The 20,010-nt window shown below is 50.0% G+C and overlaps 1 protein-coding gene across 1 annotated transcript in view; it reads right to left on the reverse strand.

Moving 5' to 3' along the window:
* DNAH12 (dynein axonemal heavy chain 12) overlaps window positions 1-20,010 on the reverse strand; it is a 1,160,754-nt gene that overhangs the window by 624,814 nt on the left and 515,930 nt on the right.

Below are 20,010 nucleotides of genomic sequence, written 5' to 3' on the forward strand. Positions count from 1 at the left end.
GAGAGAGAAAGAAAGAAAATTCTAGGCAGATGTGCAAGGGGGAGGGCGTAACATTAAAAGTTTGCCTAGGGTGCCTAATACCCTTGCGCCAGCCCTGATCGAATGGTACTGCTTCAGGAGACCTAGTTTCAATTCCTAAGCTCACTTTCTGCTCCTTAGCCAGTAGATAAAGAGAATGTTGCAGAGACAGCATTCATTTCATTTATTTACATTTAATCATTGCCTCTATAATTTACTTGAGGAAATTTTAAATTAAAACATAATTAAACAAAAGCAACCACATATATATCAAAATACATTAGAACATATATATCGGGGGGTCACGTGGGATGATCTGCTAGGGAGGACGTGTTCTCCCTGAGCTCCGGGTGCCACGGACTTTTTCATACCCTTTCTACCCCCCTGAGGTGACGAACCGGCATAAGAGACGCGTGTCGGGACACGGCCCATGTCGATTGTACATTATATGTACAAAACCCCACCAACCATGGCTGCACGAGGTGGTAAAAAGGACAAAGAAAAAGACAAGCTTAAGCCCGCGGATTCCAAAATGGCGCCGAGCCCCGGCGCCATCAGCCCGGTGGTAGCGACGCCACTTACCGTGGACACGCTCAAGGCAACGCTGGATTCTACCCTAGATGTTAAACTTGCGGGGATTACTCACCAGCTGGAGGAGGTAAAATCCTCGTTGGCGGCTCTGCAGCCGCGGCTCGATGGCTTGGAAGACCGGATCGTGGGGTTGGAGGAGGGGCTACAGGCCCAAACAGAGAAAAGTGGCGTGCAAGATAAGTCTCTCCAGGACTGTTTGCAAAAAATGGATGATTTAGAGAATCGCCTTCGCAGGGATAATCTGAGGTTCCTGGGGCTCCCGGAGGCGGTGGACGAGCGCGGCTTGGGGGACTTTTTGGAGGAATGGTTGCCAGCGGCGGTAGGCCTCCCAGATTTACAAGGGACAATGAAAATAGAACGTGCGCACAGACTGGGGGTACGCCGAGACTCAGACAAGCGCCCTCGTATAGCTATCGCCAAAATTCTTAATTCAGCTATAAAACAAAAAATATGGATGGCATATAGACGGAACCCAGAGGCGAAATATAAAAGCCATACTGTACGGATTACGCAGGATTATTCGGCGCAAGTCTCACAGCAACGGAAAAAGTTCTCCCCAATGTGTTCCCAGCTATTTGAGAAGCGTATCAAATTTGCCCTCATTTATCCTGCCACGCTGAGGGTTGGGTGGGAAGGAAAAACCCACCTTTTTAAGACCCCTGAGGAGGCGAAGACGTTCGTGAGCTCTCTGGAAAACAGGCAGGGGCCAAGCCCATGATGGATTACTATTTTTTTTTTCCTTTGGTCTACTCAGGTATTACTTAGACTATGTGCGGGCCCTGGTCTCGTTGGATTCGGTGGGATCCCATTGCCGCATGCCTCTCAAACTATCAGCCGCTGGCCCTACCGGAGAGGGCTACAGCGTTTTTCATGATCTGGTATACCTGGGATGGTGATGATTGAGCGCGTGCGCCAGTGTCCGACATGTTATACACCTAAAGACTATGTTGGACTCAAAGTTAGACTGTTGTTTTGCTAGGTCTCCTGTTGGGGACATAGATTCAGTTCTTGTTGTCCGTGGCACCCGGACATCCTAAGCGGACCTCCCAGATCGGGTGCATTTATTTTGTGCCCGTTTGGCAATATGCTAATCTTGTATCATTGGGGTAGGGTGGGGGAGGGGGGAGGGAGGGGGGGTTGGGAGGTTGATTGGGTGTATGAGTATGGCGGGTGTAAGTGGGAGCGGGGATTTGAGGATGAACGGATAGTGCAGTGTGTATGGGATTCCCTGTGGGTGAGTGAGACGGGCAGGAGGATGTCAATCCGTGGGACCTTACTGGTGATAGGGGGCGGCTGGGACCCTCTCCACCAGGAGATATTGCAGAGAAGAATGTTAGGATCACTTCACGCTTGGCTGGGATCATGCCAAAAATAATTTCATGGAATGTACACGGTATGGGGTCTCCCATTAAACGCAAGAAAATATTAGCTCATTTAAAGAGATTGCATGGGGAAATCGCTTGTATACAGGAAACACATCTCACTTCCCTTGAGAGTCAAAGTTGAAAAGGGACTGGGTGAGAGAATGCTTCTATGCGGCGTCCACACACCGTAAAGCTGGGGTGGCTATACTGATTAGTAAATCTGCGGATTTGGAAGTGGAACGCTCCATTGCTGACCCCAATGGCCACTATGTGTTAATTATTGGAAAGTGGAGGGGGCAGAAGATCACTATTGGTAATGTGTATGTACCCACTGACAATCCACAGAAATACTTGCGTTCGTTCGCGGATGTGCTCCTCTCTCACCAGGAGGGTCTTCTGTGTATTGCAGGGGATTTCAATTGTGTGTGGGACAATACACTTGACAGGTCGACACAGAGCGGGACTCGCTTGGGAGCTCGGGGTGAAAAAATTTTGTGATGTGACTGGACTGTTGGACATCTGGCGAGTCCTCCACCCTACGAACTGGGAATATACCTTTTACTCGAACCCACACCAGACGTTCTCTCGCATAGATTATATTTTACTGGCTCAGGACGCTCTTGGGAGGGTGGACAGGGCAGACATCGAAAACCCGGTTATTTCAGATCACTCCCCGGTATCGGTTGGTCTTAATATTGGTCAACAATCTGGAGGAGACCGCTGGTGGCGATTTCCTAATGCCTTAAAAGGGGATAGGGAGATCAGACAGTTTCTGATAACCAAATGGACGGCATATGCGGGGGATAATGCACAGCATGTGACTCAACCTCAGTTGTTTTGGGAAACGGGGAAAGCCGTGTTGCGAGGCGAAATAATCAGCTTTATGAGTGCCAGGCACAAGCGCATGACGAAAGATATTCTTCATTTGGATGCTAGGACTAAGCAGGCTAGGCAGACCTTTCTATCCTCTCCCTCGGAATCCCACCGACAGGCTTACTTCCACATACTTCATCAGCTCAACACTGTCCTACACAAGAGAGCTTGCAATGCCCTTCAAGTAGCCCACCACAATTTTTTCAGATACGGCAATAAGGTGGGACGGCCTATGGCCAACCTTGTGAGGAGGACTAGGGCTCGGACGGCGATACAGGCCATGATTAATACTCAGGGGCAAAAAGTCACGGACCTTAGGGCTATTGGGAAAGTTTTCCATTCTTTTTACACCGCCTTATATGCGGAGGACTCCACCCCCGGTGGGGGGGAGGAACAGTCTTTCTTTTCCAATTTACATACTCCGAGCTTGTCATCTCAGCAAAGGGAGTTTATCAACCGCCCCATTCAGACTTACAAAGTTCTCCGAGTCATAAACGATATGGCATCGGGTAAATCCCCTGGGCCCGATGGGTACTCATATGACTTTTTTAAAATGTTGAGAGACCATTTGGCAGTCCCATTGACGAATTTTTATGTGGATGGACTGCTGCAGAAGAGCTTCCCATTAGACTTTAATTCTGCTCCTATCATAGTTTTGCCAAAGCCGGGCAAAGACCCGCATAAACCGGAGTCATATAGGCCCATATCACTGCTTAACAGCGACCTAAAGATCCTGGCGAAGGTTTTGGCAGACAGATTGGCGTTGCTGTTGCCCCTACTTATCACGGAGCAGCAGGTGGGTTTTGTCAAGGGTCGCTCGGCTACTGGTCATATTGTGCGTCTATTATCAGCTATGACGATGTGTCAACAATATACAGTGCCTGCATTGGCTATAGGCTTTGACAGTGAAAAAGCATTCGATAGGGTAGCCTGGTCATACATGTTTTCCGTCTTGGAGCGATATGGGATATCGGGGAATTATGTGTCCTATTTAGGGTTATTATATCATCATCCTCACTCCCGCATTATGACTAATGGGTTGTTATCAGATCCAGTGGCTATCCAGAGGGGGGTACGGCAGGGCTGCCCACTGTCTCCTCTTCTTTATATCCTTACAATTGACCCATTATTACGTAAGATCTTGACGCACCCTGACATTTGGGGGTTCAGCAAACGGGGTCAGTCTTTCAAAGTCGCGGCTTTCGCCGACGATGTCCTGGTTTTCCTGACTCGCCCACAATGTTCTCTATTTTACTTACTACAAGTACAGGAACATTTCGGGGTATTTGCTGGCCTCAAGATTAATAGAGACAAGTCAGAGGCTCTAGACGTGGGGCACAACTTGAGGGAAACCTGGGAGGGGGAGTTCCCGTTAAAATGGGCGTCTGATACCCTTAAATACTTGGGGATTGTTATACCCAATCAATTGGATACTATATACCAGCTGAATGTCCACCCAAAGCTGACTTACACGGTTGATACTTTGAAAAGGTGGAGGAACTTACCCTTGTCGTTCAAGGGACGGATCCGTCTTTACCAAATGATGATAGTGCCTAAATGGCTTTACCTCCTTCAAATGTTGCCGCTGTGGCTTTCTACAGCGGATCTGACTGTAGTGACCCGGGCTCTCAGGAACTTTTTGTGGGGGGGCAAGAGAGCTCGCATTCCGTTGGGGATGCTGTACCTCCCCCCTGATCGGGGGGGAGTCGGGGTGCCCAACCTTAAAATGTATAATTTAGCCTGCAATTTACGTTATGTCAGGGATTGGATATTCGGGTCTTCTCACTTTCTGCCTCACTCCGTTTTACAGATCTGGTATGAAGTCCCCTCGCTCAATTTTTTGCTTCACGCAAGGCTCTCGGAGGTTCCGGTCCAGCTCAGATCTCACTTACTAGTGACCACGTGCCGAGCGGCCTGGGCCTGCCTTTGCCACCTGTACCGTCAACCACAGGGTATCACGCCTTTCCTACACATACAAAATAATGGTTATTTTCTACCGGGAGAGGGGAACACACCCTTTAAGAGATGGAAAGCGGAGGGACTCATATTTCTCTCTCAATTGTTCGACCCGTCCACTGGGACCTTATATAGCTTTGGGGACCTCCAACACCAATTCAATATTCCACACACTGATTTTTATGCCTTCTTACAAATTCGCCATTTTATGCAGTCCTGTGCTGCGCATTGGAATGATTCCTCACGCCACACTGCCCTCAGACACCTTCTCTGCACAGCGGCTAATAAGCCCCCCAAAATCTCGGGTTTTTATAAAGAATTGGCCCAACCGAGAGAGATAGGTCATTTGCAATCCTTATACCAGAGATGGTCCATTTGGAGTGAGCTGGACCTTACTTATGAGGATTTTTTGAAATGTTTTGCAACTATTCCCGATATCTCCGTTAATGAGGATATGCGGGAGACCCAATACAAATTCTTATGGCGGGGCTACATTCCTCCCACTCAAGCCTATAAGGCTAATCTTTGTGATTCTCCTCTTTGCAGAAAGTGTGGAATGTCTCCAGGTACTTTTACCCATGTTTTTTGGACTTGCCCGAATGTCCAGTCTTTGTGGCGGGCGATCAGCTCCTTTTGTGCTCGTCTTTGGCATTGTCAGCTACCACAGACACCTGCATTTTGGCTGTTTGGGGTTGTGCCCAGTGATATTATGGCAAGTCCCCGTAGAGCACTATTGAAAGCTTTTATACTTAAAGCGGCCCTCACAGGCAAGAAAGTGATCCTTACAAAATGGCTGGATGCTGATGCCCCAACGTGGGATATATGGTTTACACTATTTCTCCGACTTTTTACTCATGAAATGTATATCTGTAATCACCAATCATCCTTGCATACCTCAGATCTTGCACTGCTATGGGCACCCTTTCTTAAGTACTTACAACCCACCACGGGATAAGATAGCGGGCTCTTTATGATACATTGCACTGGCCGTCACTGATTTTTTCCTGTTCTTGTACAGCCCATACACAGGATACACTCAAGTGGGAAGGGAGGGGGGAATTGGGGATGGCAGGGATGGGGGTAGGTGGGGGGAGGGGAGGGAGATGGGGGCTTCGTTACCCTTAGATCTGATGGGTCGATGTGCACCCTATCCAGCATCAAGCTCCTGTTGTGAGAATTGTTTTGTGGTCTGACTAATGTACGACGAGCTGAGTTTGCTGGTTTATTATGTTCAGTTTAGGTACTTGGTGTGGATTGTAAACTTTAATTACCTGTTGTTCGATGTTGTACGGTATCCTACCTTGTACTTTGTACCCATTATGTGTTGATGTATGGTTACGGTCCCATCACTGGGAATATATGAACAAAACTCAATAAACAGAGTTAAAAAAAAAAAAAGAGAACATATATATCAATATTGCATAAATTCATGCCTATTTCTTCCATTTTAAAATCCAGGTGCGTGCCAAAATCAGGAGATGAGTGTGCACGTAGGAGATGTGTGTGTCTACCCAATTTATAAAGTTGGGGGGTGATTGCGCCGATGCGTACACATCTCACATCAGAGAAAAGGGTGTGGTGTGGGTGAGCCATGGACATTCCGGGGCAAGGCATGGGTATTCCAGAGCAGGGCCAAGAGAGAAGTGCATGCAAGTATTTTCATGCCTGGGCAGGCATCCATGTCCAGTGCTGCATAACTTTACTTCTACTATGGAGGAGCTGTAAGTTAAAAACAAAAACAAACAAACAAAGCAAAACCCAAACCAGGCATCCTTGAGTGTTTTAAGGGATTTTGTGTAACTGGGGGGACTACAGGTTAAAGAACCAAGAGGGGTTTGGCAAAGCTAGCTCTAGACTAAGTGAACTGGTGGTCAAACTGGTGAAACCGGTTATGGTGTGGATACAATCCTGTTATAAAATTCCCTCAATTGTGCAGCTCATACCCAACTGCAGCTGTGTGCAACCACTTGCAAAATTGGGGGCACAGATACACGTGCCCTGGCTATTTTATAACATAGCACACGTATAAAATTGTTGCAACCCTGGGAGTGCGCCAACGCACACGTATCAATGTGTGCCTATACGCCCCTTTGAAATTTACTATCAATGGTTATGTCTATTTATCATAAAAGAAACCCACATACAGATATCAATATCTACCCAAACAACTTTTATCGTTAGTTCCTCAAATACCTGGCGAAATAGCCAAGTCTTCATGTTTTGCAATAGTGTAAATAGTCCTTCTGGAGCCCAGCCTCCACTAGAAGACAGCAATGGAGCAATAATTAAGAAGGAAAAATTTAAGCTTACCTGCTAATTTCCTTTCCTTTAAACCTGCTACACCAGTCCAGAATGATCGGGGTTATGCTCCCTTCCAGCAGACTGAGGCAGAGCACATAATAAATGAAAGATTGCAAATCACCAGAAACAGGTCTCCAATTTCATTTTTGATTACCATCTGGTCCTAGTGATTTGTTATTCTCAGAGGACAAGCAGAATGATAGTCCTCACACATGGGCGACATCAGTAGTTGGAGCCCCAAAACAGAAAACATATGTCAACGTTTCTAGAACTTTGACTAAGCACATTGAGCATGCTCAGCATTCCCTATACCACTCATTCACGTGGGGTCCCTCTCCAGTCACTTTTTTTCCTCAGAGCTGTAAGGCTTGCGGTGTGAGTGAGCTCACTTTTGGCATTTTGGCCTCGTGGAAAACTTTCCTTTTCTTGCGTTTTTTGCGGGATTATTTGCGTTATTCTGTCACCAGGTCCCTCTCGGTGCCTTCCCATAGTGTTCCTAGTCAGGGTTTTCAGCAATTCTGGTAAGTTTCCTTTCTCAGTCAATTCCCCGTGGTGGCGGTGCCTCGGTGCCTGCTGGCCATCGACACCTGCTGCCATAGTTTTCGGTGTGCACTAATTTTGTTTCATCTGACATGGCCATGTCCGGTTTTCAGCAATGCACCCGGTGCCTGAGGACCAAATCCATCACTGAAACTGATATATATGTGTGCCTGAAGTCTGAAATCAACAAAGAGATGCTGGCTTAGGCCAAGCTGCAAAGGAGTCTAGGTACCTGAAACTCTGTCATAAGGACCTCAGACTGACCCTAGAATGAAGACTCTGGGAGACATCTGGAATGCATTTGGAGCTGCTCAGAACTTATGACAGGGTCATGAGGTTACAAAGAGCACATGGTGGAGGCCACGTTCTCACAGAATACCGGCTCGACTGAGGGGCCCTAGTGAAATCAGAGAGTCCTGGAGATGCCCCTGAGATTAAGAGAATGAAAGACTGACAGGACAAAGAGCTAACAGAAGATTGACAATAAGCGGCAGGCATGTGGGTCTCAACTAGGCCTTAATTGGGCCTCAAGGTGGGAGGTGGGACAGGGCAACTTAGATTCAACTTATCTTGTTTTAACACAAGACACGTGGTACATGATGATCCCATTTCATGGATTCCTATTAGGGACTATTGTATGTTTTACCTATAAAAAAACAGCACTCACTGACATATGGGGAGACACACAGGAATAGCTCTGTAAATATGGAGCTATTACTCCGTGTCTTCCAGATGTCCCCTAATTGCTTTTTGATATGCAATAAAAAAAACTTACATTTGTTTCTATTAAATCTGGTATGGTACCTCTGTGTTCTTGGGGCAGCACCGTTAAGCTGATTTTAAAACTCTATAAAACGCATGAGATATGTGCCCTCTGTCTGGGGGCATCACATAACGCTGAAGTTGTGCTTATGCACCCAGATGACCCTGAAGAGGCATCAGCTTTGACTCGACAAGATGGAATAGCTCTTCAGATCGAAGAAGTCTGAAGCATTGGCGGCATCAGCATTGAAGGACCAGGGAGCCGCATGGATGGCCACTGAGCCATCAACATTGGCGGGACCGTTGGTTCTGTCTGTGCTGTTGGCAGAAAGGGGCACTGGAGACCTACCATCATCGATCTCCTCCAGGCTGAGGACATAGGGTTCTTCATCATTGGCCTTGGCACCAGTAAAGGATTGTGCCGAGCATCGAGGAAAACTGAAGAAGCATCGGCACCAGTCCCTGTTGATGTACGGTGCCGGGCCAGGGGATGCGCACTGGCTCATGCCACGAAGCACCATAGTGACCCCACGGTGAGGAGTGACAATCCTCCATCAGTGCCAGGGGTCCGCGAATTCTCCACCAGTCCTGATGCCAGTCACCAATCTGCCTCATGGGTCTGAAGAACATCTGGCCACCCCTCCTTCCTCCCAGTGTTGGCATTGTCAACGTTTGAGGAGGAGCAAGAGCGGTGAGTCTAGGTGGTGGTGGAGCAGGCGCTGCAGGGCTTCGGTCCTGTGGCACTGACGGCACAAATCTTGGTGACGCCCATCCTCATACCACTACTGGAGAAGCTCAATATGCTCATTGGTGCGTTACCAACCCAGCTGGTGTTGGTACCTGGCACAGCATCGGTGCACAGTGGACATCAAGGCCTCCCCCTACCAATATGGTTGTTGGGTGCTCCTAGGAGGAAGCTCTACGTGGGCTGGCAAAGACGCCGAGACCTGAAGTCCCCCATCCAGTTTTACCAGCGCATGCACGTCTGACAAAAGCCGAGCACCTAGGGCCCCATCCCCTGTGGCTTACAGTGAAGATGAGCACCTCTATGACCCCTGGGGGGGGGGGGATGATGCTTTGGAGTCCTCCTCTGAGGGCTCCGTCTCCCATCAGACTCTTCTCCTCCAGAGGAGTGAAGGAAGTCTCCACCTGAAGACTTGACCTTTGCAGGGTTTGTGAGGGTGAAGGCAGAAGCCATCCCATTTCAGTTGTTAATGGAGGACGCCAGGCACAAAATACTTGAGATCTTCCAGTTTGTAGAGCCTCCTAAGGAGATTGTGACAGTCCTAGTACACAAGATCCTAAGGAGCTACTGCTGAGAATATGGGAACACTCCCTCACAGTGTCACCCGTTAATAAGAAAGCAGCCGGGGTCTACCTTGTTCAGAAGGCTGACGGATTCGATAAGTGTCAGCTGCCTCACCAGTTGGTGGTGGTTGAATCTGCCCTCAAGAGGGCCAAGCATTCTCAGACTCATTCCTCGGTGCCCCAGAGAAGGACCATAGAGCAATGGATGCTCTTGGGAGGAAGGTGTTCCAAAGTATTACGCTCATTGCACGCATTGCTGCCTACCATTCTATATGAGCCAGTATTCACAGGACATCTGGAAGCAGGTGCAGGAGGTGGCCAAGCAGCTGCCTCTACAGCAGCAGGGCACCCTCATGTCGCTGTTGCATAAGGGCCTGGACTGTGGAAAACACAAGGTCTGAGCGACCTTCAGTGTTTTCAAGACAGCATCTTAGGTCTCTGCAGCAGGAATCAGTGCCCACAGAAAAGGCATGGCTATTGGCCTTGGATCTCTGACCAGAGGTACAGGAACGATTCATCAACGTGCCGTGTACTGGGGAGAATCTCTTCAGAGACAGAGTGAGGGACGCTGTGGCCCAACTTCGAGATCATCATGAAACCCTACAACAACTCTTCGCCAACACTCTGGACCCATCCTCCTCTTCTAGGAGGCTGGCAAGACAGGGACAGAGGAAGTCTTTTGCCAAATTAAGTATAATCCTACGCCCCCTTGCTCCCGTCAATACCAAAGCGCCCGCTGTTACACAGGAGGTGGAGTCTTGGGCCAAGGTGGGGTTAACGCTACCTGTAGGGGAGGCCCTATGGGTCCCCACCGTAGGCAGGTGGAGCTGGCTGACTGACAGAGGGCGGCTGCAGCTTCGCCAATACCAATCCTCATTCCCCACGGGTTGAGCCTTTGGGTACTAGGGCTGGCTGGAGTAAGGTGGGCCTCCGTCCGTGGTCTTCAAGGAGATGATAAGGAGGTCAGCCAGGAGACAGCAACAGCAGGACTGGAGAGTCTATATTGGACAAGGTAGAGTCCCGGTGACCCGGGCACCAACAGGAACAAGAGTCAGACAGAGGACGCCCGAGTGTAAGCAGGCTGAAGTCTGAAAGGCCAAGCCCAGGACTTAGACTGTAGAGGCACCGAGGAACAGGCTGAAGTCAGGGCAGGTGGCAGACAAGAAGCAGTGGCAAGGCAAGGCAGAGCTCAGGACCAGGAAATGATCAGTAGCATGGTCAGGCAAAGCAGAGGTCTGGACTAGGAGATGATCAGCAGTATGGTCAGACAAAGGAGAGGTCTGGACTAGGTGATGATCAGTAGCATTGTCAGGCAAAGCAGAAGTCTGGACTAGGAGATAATCAGTAGCGTGGTCAGGCAAAACAGAGGTCTGGACTAGGAGATGATCAGTAACGTGGTCAAGCGAAGCAGAGGTCTGGACTAGGAGATGATCAGTAGCGTGGTCAGGCGAAGCAGAGGTCTGGACTAGAAGATAATCAGTAGCGTGGTCAGGCGAAGCAGAGGTCTGGACTAGGAGATAATCAGTAGCGTGGTCAGGCAAAGCAGAGGTCTAGACTAGGAGATGATCAGTAACGTGGTCAGGCGAAGCAGAGGTCTGGACTAGGAGATAATCAGTAGTGTGGTCAGGCAAAGCAGTGGTAGGGTCCAGGAGAAGATCAATGGCGTAATCGGCAAAGCAGTATTCGGGTCCAGGAGAAGATCAATGGCATGGTCAGGCAAAGCAGTGGTCGGGTTCAGGAGAAGATCAGAGACGTAGTCAGGCAAAGCAATGGCCGAGTCCAGGAGAAGGTCAGTCCATAGGAACAGCTGAGTAGCATGAAGCACAGAAACCAGAAGACGACGAAACCAGGATCAGGAACACGGAAGGAACAGGAACCAGGAACACGAGGAAATCACCAAGGAGGCAACGAATTACACGTCCAGCGTGGAGACCTATTGCAAAGACGACTAACAGGAGCTGAGCCCGGCCTTATATACTGGAGCTCAGTGACGTCATTATCCAGGACCGCGGGTTGGATTCCCACCGCGGCCCCTTTAAAAGAAACAGAGATGAGCGCACACATGCCTAGGGAGGGGCATGGTGCAGGACAGCGGCGTCTCTCTGCAGACCATGTGGAAAGGCCAGCCGCGGAGGACAGGAGTCAGCCGTGGAGACAGGAGCGCCGGGGACAGCCGAGGACAGACAAGGCAGCCCACAGCCACGAGGGAAGTGGAGCCAGACACTGGAGCACGCAGAAGAGGGTAAGAGGGCCTGGCCGATGGCCTGCCACAGCCAGTACATGCAACAGTACCCCCCCCCCCCCACACACACACACACACACACCTTACGTCCCCCTCTTGGAGGCCTTGGTTTGCCTGGAGGGCACGATGAAACTGTAGGAAGAGGTTCGTATCCAGGATGTTATGAGTTGGCTCCCATGAATTTTCTTCTGGGCTATACCCCTCCCAGGAAAGGAGGTATTCCCACCAGCGGCCCCTACGGCAGACATCAAGGACTTCATGGACCTTGTAGGTGGTGTCGGACTCCGCCACCAGCTGGGAAGGTTTGGGAACCTTACACAAAGGCCAAGAGAGGATTACTGGCTTCAAACGTGGCACATGCAAAGTGTTGTGAATTCCCAAATTTGGCGACAGCTGACGCTGCTAAGTAACCGGTCCGACACAACGGATGACTGGAAAAGGTCCGATGTATCTTGGTGCGAAACTTTGGGAAGGTATCTTAAGACGAATGTATCATGTATTGAACCAGACATTTTGGCCAGGAAGAAACTCAGGAGCAGAGCGTCGATGAGTATCCGCGGACTTCTTAGCCCAGATAGCGGCTTGGCACAGGCAAAGGTTCGTCTGATTCCAGAGAGCCTTGAGGGCATCTGCAGTAGCTTGTGTGGCTGGAGAAGGTACTGACAGCGGTATGGGTAAAGATGGCCGGGGCTGCTTACCATAGGCAATGGAGAATGCGATGTACCTGTGGCAGCAGCAATATGGGAGTTGTGGGAGAACTCCTCCTAAGGAAGAAGTTCTGATCAGTTGTCTTGCCGATTGTTTATGTAGGCGCGAAGAAAGGCCTTCAAAGAATGATACATACGTTCAGCTTGACCATTGGCCTGTGGATGGTAAGCTGTGATGAGGCTGATGTTGATGTCAAACTTACTACAAAGAGCGCACCAGTAGCGGGCGACAAACTGGGGACCTCTGTCCGAGACGATGTCCTTAGGTAAGCCATGCAGACAGAATATATGAAGAAAGAACAGGCATGCCAATTCTGGAGCAGAAGGTAAGCCTGGCAATGGAACAAAATGGGCCATTTTAGAAAACCTGTCAATGATGACCCAGATAACTGTATGACCTTTAGATGGTGGCAAGTCCACAATGAAATACGTGGAAAGATGTGTCCACAGTTCTTCTGGAGCTGGAAGTGGTTGAAGCAGACCCCAAGGTCAACCGACCGGGGGTTTCTGTTGAGCGCAGGTATTGCAGGAATCGATGTACGCTCTAGCATCAGAGACCATAGTGGGCCACCAGAAGAATCGCTGGAGTAGAGCAAGAGGTTGAGCTCGTCCTGGGTGGCCAGCAAACTTGGAATCGTGTACCCATCGGAGAACTCTTTCACAGAGGCGACGGGGCACAACAGTTTTCCTAGCTAGGACTGGGAGAGTCGCAGGTGAGCAGATATAGGCAGGGTCAATGATGTGATTGGGTTCTTCAGAAACATCTTCAGGTTCGAAGGAACAAGACAGGGCATCCGCCCAGAGATTCTTTTCAGCTGGGCGATACCGCAGTTCAAAATTGAACCTAGAGAAGAACTAGGCCCATAGGGCTTGACCGGCATTGAGACGCTGGGCATGACTCAAGTGTTCAAGGTTTTATGATCGGTGAGAATTGAAAATTTGTGCTGAGCACCATCTAACCAAGGGTGCCATTCCTCCAAGGCCAGCTTGATAGTGAGTAATTCTCGGTCTCCAATACTAGAGATGTGAATCGTGTCCTCGATCGTCTTAATGATCGATTTCGGCTGGGAGGGGGAGGGAATCGTATTGTTGCCGTTTGGGTGTGTAAACTATCGTGAAAAATCGTTAAAATCGTGAGCCGGCACACTAAACCCCCCTAAAACCCCCCCCGACCCTTTAAATTAAATCCCCCACCCTCCCGAACCCCCCCCCAAATGCTTTAAATTACCTGGGGATCCGGCGGTGGTCCAGAACGGCGGCGGTCTGGAACGGCCCCCCTCAATAGAATCGTGTTGTCTTCAGCCGGCGCCATTTTTCAAAATGGCCGCCGCAAAATGGCAGCGGCCATAGACAAAAACGATTCGACGGAGGAGGTCGTTCCGGACCCCCGCTGGACTTTTGGCAAGTCTTGTGGGGGTCAGGAGGCCCCCCCAAGCTGGCCAAAAGTTTCCTGGGAGTCCAGCGGGGTTCCGGGAGCGATTTCTTGCCGCGAATCGTTTTCGTACGGAAAATGGCGCCGGCAGGAGATCGACTGCAGGAGGTCGTTCAGCGGCGGTCCGGAACCCCCAGAGGCTCTCTTCCGGGGACAGCTGCCCACGGCCCAACTGCATGGATTCTTCCACTATGGCCACAGAAGGAACCCTACCGGCAGCAGGGTTGGTGCTCAGTGGCGAGTGGTAGTGTTCCAAGGTGGACCTTTGGGCATTCGATTCTCCTGATGGCGCTCTTGGAGACAGTGGTCAATCGGCCAGTCAAGTCAATAAGTCCTCAAGTGAGGATGGGAGCTCACGAGCTGCCAGTTCGTCTTTCAGCTGAGAAGAAAGTCCATCCAGGTAAATAGCTCGTAGGCAATCTTCTTGCCAAGAGAGCTCAGTAGCTAGGATCCGAAATTCTATCGTATAGTCAAAAAGGCTTTGTTGGCCTTGTCGTAAGTGAAGAAGATTAGCACTTGCCACAGCATGCTGCCCAGGGTCATCGAAGGTCCGACGGAATACGAGACAGTTCTTGCAGGAGTGAGTCTCAGGGCTCCCATAGAGGCAAGGCCCAGGCCAACGCCTTCCCCTCCAAACGAGACAAGATAAAGGTGACCTTCGTGAGTTCATCTTGGAAGATGGAGGGCTGCAGAGCAAACTGCATGTAGCATTGGTTGATAAACCTCCTGCAGAGCTAGGAGTCACCATTGAAACAAGGCAGAGCTGGTAGGGTCAGCAAGGCCCTGGAGGTGGGAGGAGAGGATTGTTGGTTGGATGAACCCAGTGCTGGAACGGAGTGACCGGATTGGGCATCAAGCCAGGCATGCAGACGCTCAATAGAAGAGGCCAATGCCTCGAGGAATCATTGGTGTTCTCGGACCTTAGAAGCCAGGCCAGGGATAGTCTGGAGGGCACACGCCTCCGCTGAGTCCATGGCCTTTGCAATCTGTTACGCAGGAGGTGGACCCTTGGGCCGAGTTGGGGTTGTCACTACCGGGGCCAGCTGGAGTTAGGTGGGCCTCCGTCCGTGGTCTTCGGGGAGATGATGATGAGGTCAGTCAGGGGACAGCAACAGCAGGACTGGAGAGTTTGTACTGGACAAGGCGGAGTCCCAGAGATCCGGGCACCAATAGGAACAAGAATCGGACAGAGGGCACCCGAGTGTAAGCAGGCTGAAGCCTGAAAGGCCAAGTCCAGGACTAAGACTGTAGAGGCGCCGAGGAACAGGCTGAAGGCAGGGCAGGCGGAAGACAAGAAGCAGTGGCAAGGCAAGGCTGAGGTCAGGTCCAGGAGATAACCAGTAGCGTAGTCAGACAAGGCAGAGGTCAAGACCAGGAGATGATCAGTAGCGTGGTCAGGCGAAGCAGAGGTCTGGACTAGGAGATGATCAGTAGCGTGGTCAGGCGAAGCAGAGGTCTGGCCTAGGAGATGATCAGTAGCGTGGTCAGGCAAAGCAATGGTCGAGTCCAGAAGAAGGTAAGTCCATAGGAATAGCTGAGTAGCACAAAGCACAGGAACCAGGAAAAGACGAAACCAGGATCAGAAACACAGAAGGAACAGGAACCAGGAACATGAGGAAATCACCAAGGAGGCAACAAAGTACACATCCAGCGTGGAGACCTGTTGCAAAGGCGACTAACAAGAGCTGAGCCTGGCCTTATATATCGGAGCTCAGTGACATCATCATCCAGGGCTGCGGGTTGGATTCCCACCGTGGCCTCTTTAAAAAAAAACAGAGATGCATGTTTGCGCACGCCTAGGGAGGGGAGCAGCGCAGGATGGCGGCGTCTCTCCGCGGACTACGCAGAGAGGCCCACCGCGGAGCACAGGAGTCAACCGTGGAGACAGGAGCACTGGGAACAGCCCAAGGACGGAGACGGTGGCCCACAGCCGCAAGGGAAGTCGAGCCAGATGCTGGAGCAGGCAGAAGAGGGTAAGAGGGCCTGGCAGGGGGCCTGCTGCGCCAGCACACGCAACACCCATGGCCATTCCAGGCAGCAGAGAGTCCCCAAACCCCAGTAGTTGCCTCAGTCAACTCTAGGGACAAGGTTTTGATTGGGTCGCAGGGAGCGTAGGCTAGTCGCCCGTACCTGGGACAGTGGACCCTCTGATCAGGGGCATGCTGTGGTTCTTTGTGAACCAGTGGCCCCGTATAAACTTGGACCAGAGGGTTCTTTCCATTGTCTGTCAAGGGTATCAATTTTACCTGTTGGGTGTTCCACCAAATTGCCCTCCATGCCTGTTTTCGGGGCCGGTAGCTCATCAAAAGGCACTGATAGTGGAGTTCCCTTCCATCTTAATAGCCAGGGCAATCGAGACTGCAGTAACAGGGCAAAGAAGGCAGGAATTCTACTCCAAGAAAGTCCTGATTCCAAAGAGAACAGGAGGTCTCCGTCCCATCCTAAACCTAAGGGCCGTGAACAAGTTTCTAAAAAAAGAAAAGTTCAAGATAGTTTCCCTAGGCAACTTGATCCCCCTTTTACTAAAAGAGGACTGGCTATGCTCCCTTGATCTAAAGGACGCATACACTCAATTGAGATTGTCCCCAGTCACAGGAAGTATCTCCAATTTGTGTTGGGAAAACAGCACTTCCAGTATCGGGTGTTGCCATTCAGGCTAGCGTCAGCCCCATGAGTCTTCACAAAATGCCTGGCCGTGGTGGTGATGTACCTCCACAGGCTGGGACTACATATTTTCCCTTATCTGGATGATTGGCTGGTCAAGAGCACATCTCAGCAGGTGCCACCAGGTCCATGCGCTTGACCATTCGAGAGTTGGAGTTACTAGCATTTGTTATCAACTAACCCAAATTCCCATCACAGCCCGTTCCATCAATTGGACTTCATAGGAGCCCTGCTAGTCACAGCTCAGCACAGGGCCTTCCTGCCTCGTCAGAGGGCTGTCACCTTGACGACCATATTGGCAGAGATTCAGCAGAGCCAGCAGGTATCAGCCTGGCACAAGTTCAGATTTTTGGGCCATATGGCCACAACCATCCATGTCATTCCCTTGGCACGTTTACACATGCACAGAGCCCAATGGACCCTGAGGTCGCAGTGGTGCCAGGCTACTCAGAGCCTCCAGGATTGCAACCGAATCATCCCATCTCTCCGGGACTCATTGTCCTGGTGGCGGGTACTTTTGAATCTGGAACGGGGGATCTCTTTTCAAAGTCCCCTTACCCAAATTGTCCTAACCACAGATACATCCACTCTGCGGTGGGGGCTCATGTAGATGGGCTCAGCACCCAGGTTTTCTGGTCCACTCAGGAATGCTCTTGTCAAATCAACTTCCTGGAACATCAGGCGATCAGATAAACACTAAGGGCTTTCAGAGATCGGCTGTCCAACAAAGTTGTCCTGATTAAAACAATCACCCAGGTAGCCATGTGGTATATCAACAAGCAGGGAAGCATGGGATTGTACCTCCTATGTCAGGAAGCAGTCCAGATCTGGTCATGGGCCCTGTCCCAAGGGATGGTGCTCTGGGCCATGTACCTGGCCAGAATGGAGAACGTAAGAAGATAAGAACATAAGAAAAATGCCATACTGGGTCAGACCAAGGGTCCATCAAGCCCAGCATCCTGTTTCCAACAGTGGCCAATCCAGGCCACAAGAACCTGGCAAGTAGCCAAAAACTAAGTCTATTTCATGTAACCATTACTAATGGCAGTGGCTATTCTCTAAGGGGCGGATTTTAAGAGCCCTGCGCGCCGGTGAGCCTATTTTACATAGGCCTACCGGCGCGCGCAGAGCCCCGGGACTCGCGTAAGTCCCGGGGTTTTCGGAGGGGGGCGTGTCGGGGGCGGGGCCGACCGCCGCGCCGTTTTCAAGGTGTTTCGGCAGCGTTTTGGGGGCGGGCCCGGGGGCGTGGTTACGGCCCGGGGCGGTCCGGGGGCGTGGCCACGCCCTCCGTACCCGCCCCCAGGTCGCGTCCCAGCGCACTAGGGGCCCGCTGGCGCGCGGGGATTTACGTCTCCCTCTGGGAGGCGTAAATCCCCCGACAAAGGTAAGGGGGGGTTTAGACAGGGCCGGGGGGGTGGGTTAGGTAGAGGAAGGGAGGGGAAGGTGAGGGGAGGGCGTTAGAGGATTCCCTCCAAGGCCGCTCCGATTTCGGAGCGGCCTTGGAGGGAACGGGGGTAGGCAGCGCGGCTCGGCGCGCGCCGGCTATACGTAATCGATAGCCTTGCGCGCGCCGATCCAGGATTTTAGCGGATACGCGCGACTACGCGCGTATCTACTAAAATCCCGCGTACTTTTGCTTGCGCCTGATGCGCCAGCAAAAGTACACAAACGCGCCGTGTTTGACAATCTACCCCAGAGTGAACATAATAGCAGGTAATGGACTTCTCCTCCAAGAACTTATCCAATCCTTTTTTAAACACAGCTTTACTAACTGCACTAACCACATACTCTGGCAACACATTCCAGAGTTTAATTGTGCGTTGAGTAAAAAAGAACTTTCTCCGATTAGTTTTAAATGTGCCCCATGCTAACTTCATGGAGTGCCCCCTAGTCTTTCTACTATCCGAAAGAGTAAATAACCGATTCACATCTACCCGTTCTAGACCTCTCATGATTTTAAACACCTCTATCATATCCCCCCTCAGTCGTCTCTTCTCCAAGCTGAAAAGTCCTAACCTTTTTAGTCTTTCTTCATAGGGGAGTTGTTCCATTCCCCTTATCATTTTGGTAGCCCTTCTCTGTACCTTCTCCATCGCAATTATATCTTTTTTGAGATGCGGCGACCAGAATTGTACACAGTATTCAAGGTGCGGTCTCACCATGGAGCGATACAGAGGCATTATGACATTTTCCGTTTTATTCACCATTCCTTTTCTAATAATTCCCAACATTCTGTTTGCTTTTTTGACTGCCGCAGCACACTGCACCGACGATTTCAGTGTGTTATCCACTATGACACCTAGATCTCTTTCTTGGGTTGTAGCACCTAATATGGAACCCAACATTGTGTAATTATAGCACGGGTTATTTTTCCCTATATGCATCACCTTGCACTTATCCACATTAAATTTCATCTGCCATTTGGATGCCCAATTTTCCAGTCTCACAAGGTCTTCTTGCAATTTATCACAATCTGCTTGTGATTTAACTACTCTGCCCAATTTTGTGTCATCTGCAAATTTGATTATCTCACTCGTCGTATTTCTTTCCAGATCATTTATAAATATATTGAACAGTAAGGGTCCCAATACAGATCCCTGAGGCACTCCACTGTCCACTCCCTTCCACTGAGAAAATTGCCCATTTAATCCTACTCTCTGTTTCCTGTCTTTTAGCCAGTTTGCAATCCACGAAAGGACATCGCCACCTATCCCATGACTTTTTACTTTTCCTAGAAGCCTCTCATGAGGAACTTTGTCAAACGCCTTCTGAAAATCCAAGTATACTATATCTACCGGTTCACCCTTATCCACATGTTTATTAACTCCTTCAAAAAAGTGAAGCAGATTTGTGAGGCAAAACCTGCCCTGGGTAAAGCCATGCTGACTTTGTTCCATTAAACCATGTCTTTCTATATGTTCTGTGATTTTGATGTTTAGAACACTTTCCATTATTTTTCCTGGCACTGAAGTCAGGCTAACCGGTCTGTAGTTTCCCGGATCGCCCCTTGAGCCCTTTTTAAATATTGGGGTTACATTTGCTATCCTCCAGTCTTCAGGTACAATGGATGATTTTAATGATAAGTTGCAAATTTTTACTAATAGGTCTGAAATTTCATTTTTTAGTTCCTTCAGAACTCTGGGGTGTATACCATCCAGTCCAGGTGATTTACTACTCTTCAGTTTGTCAATCAGGCCTACCACATCTTCTAGGTTCACCGTGATTTGATTCAGTCCATCTGAATCATTACCC

This window comes from Rhinatrema bivittatum, chromosome 4, assembly GCF_901001135.1.
Source record: "Rhinatrema bivittatum chromosome 4, aRhiBiv1.1, whole genome shotgun sequence".
Taxonomy (NCBI): Eukaryota; Metazoa; Chordata; class Amphibia; order Gymnophiona; family Rhinatrematidae; genus Rhinatrema; species Rhinatrema bivittatum.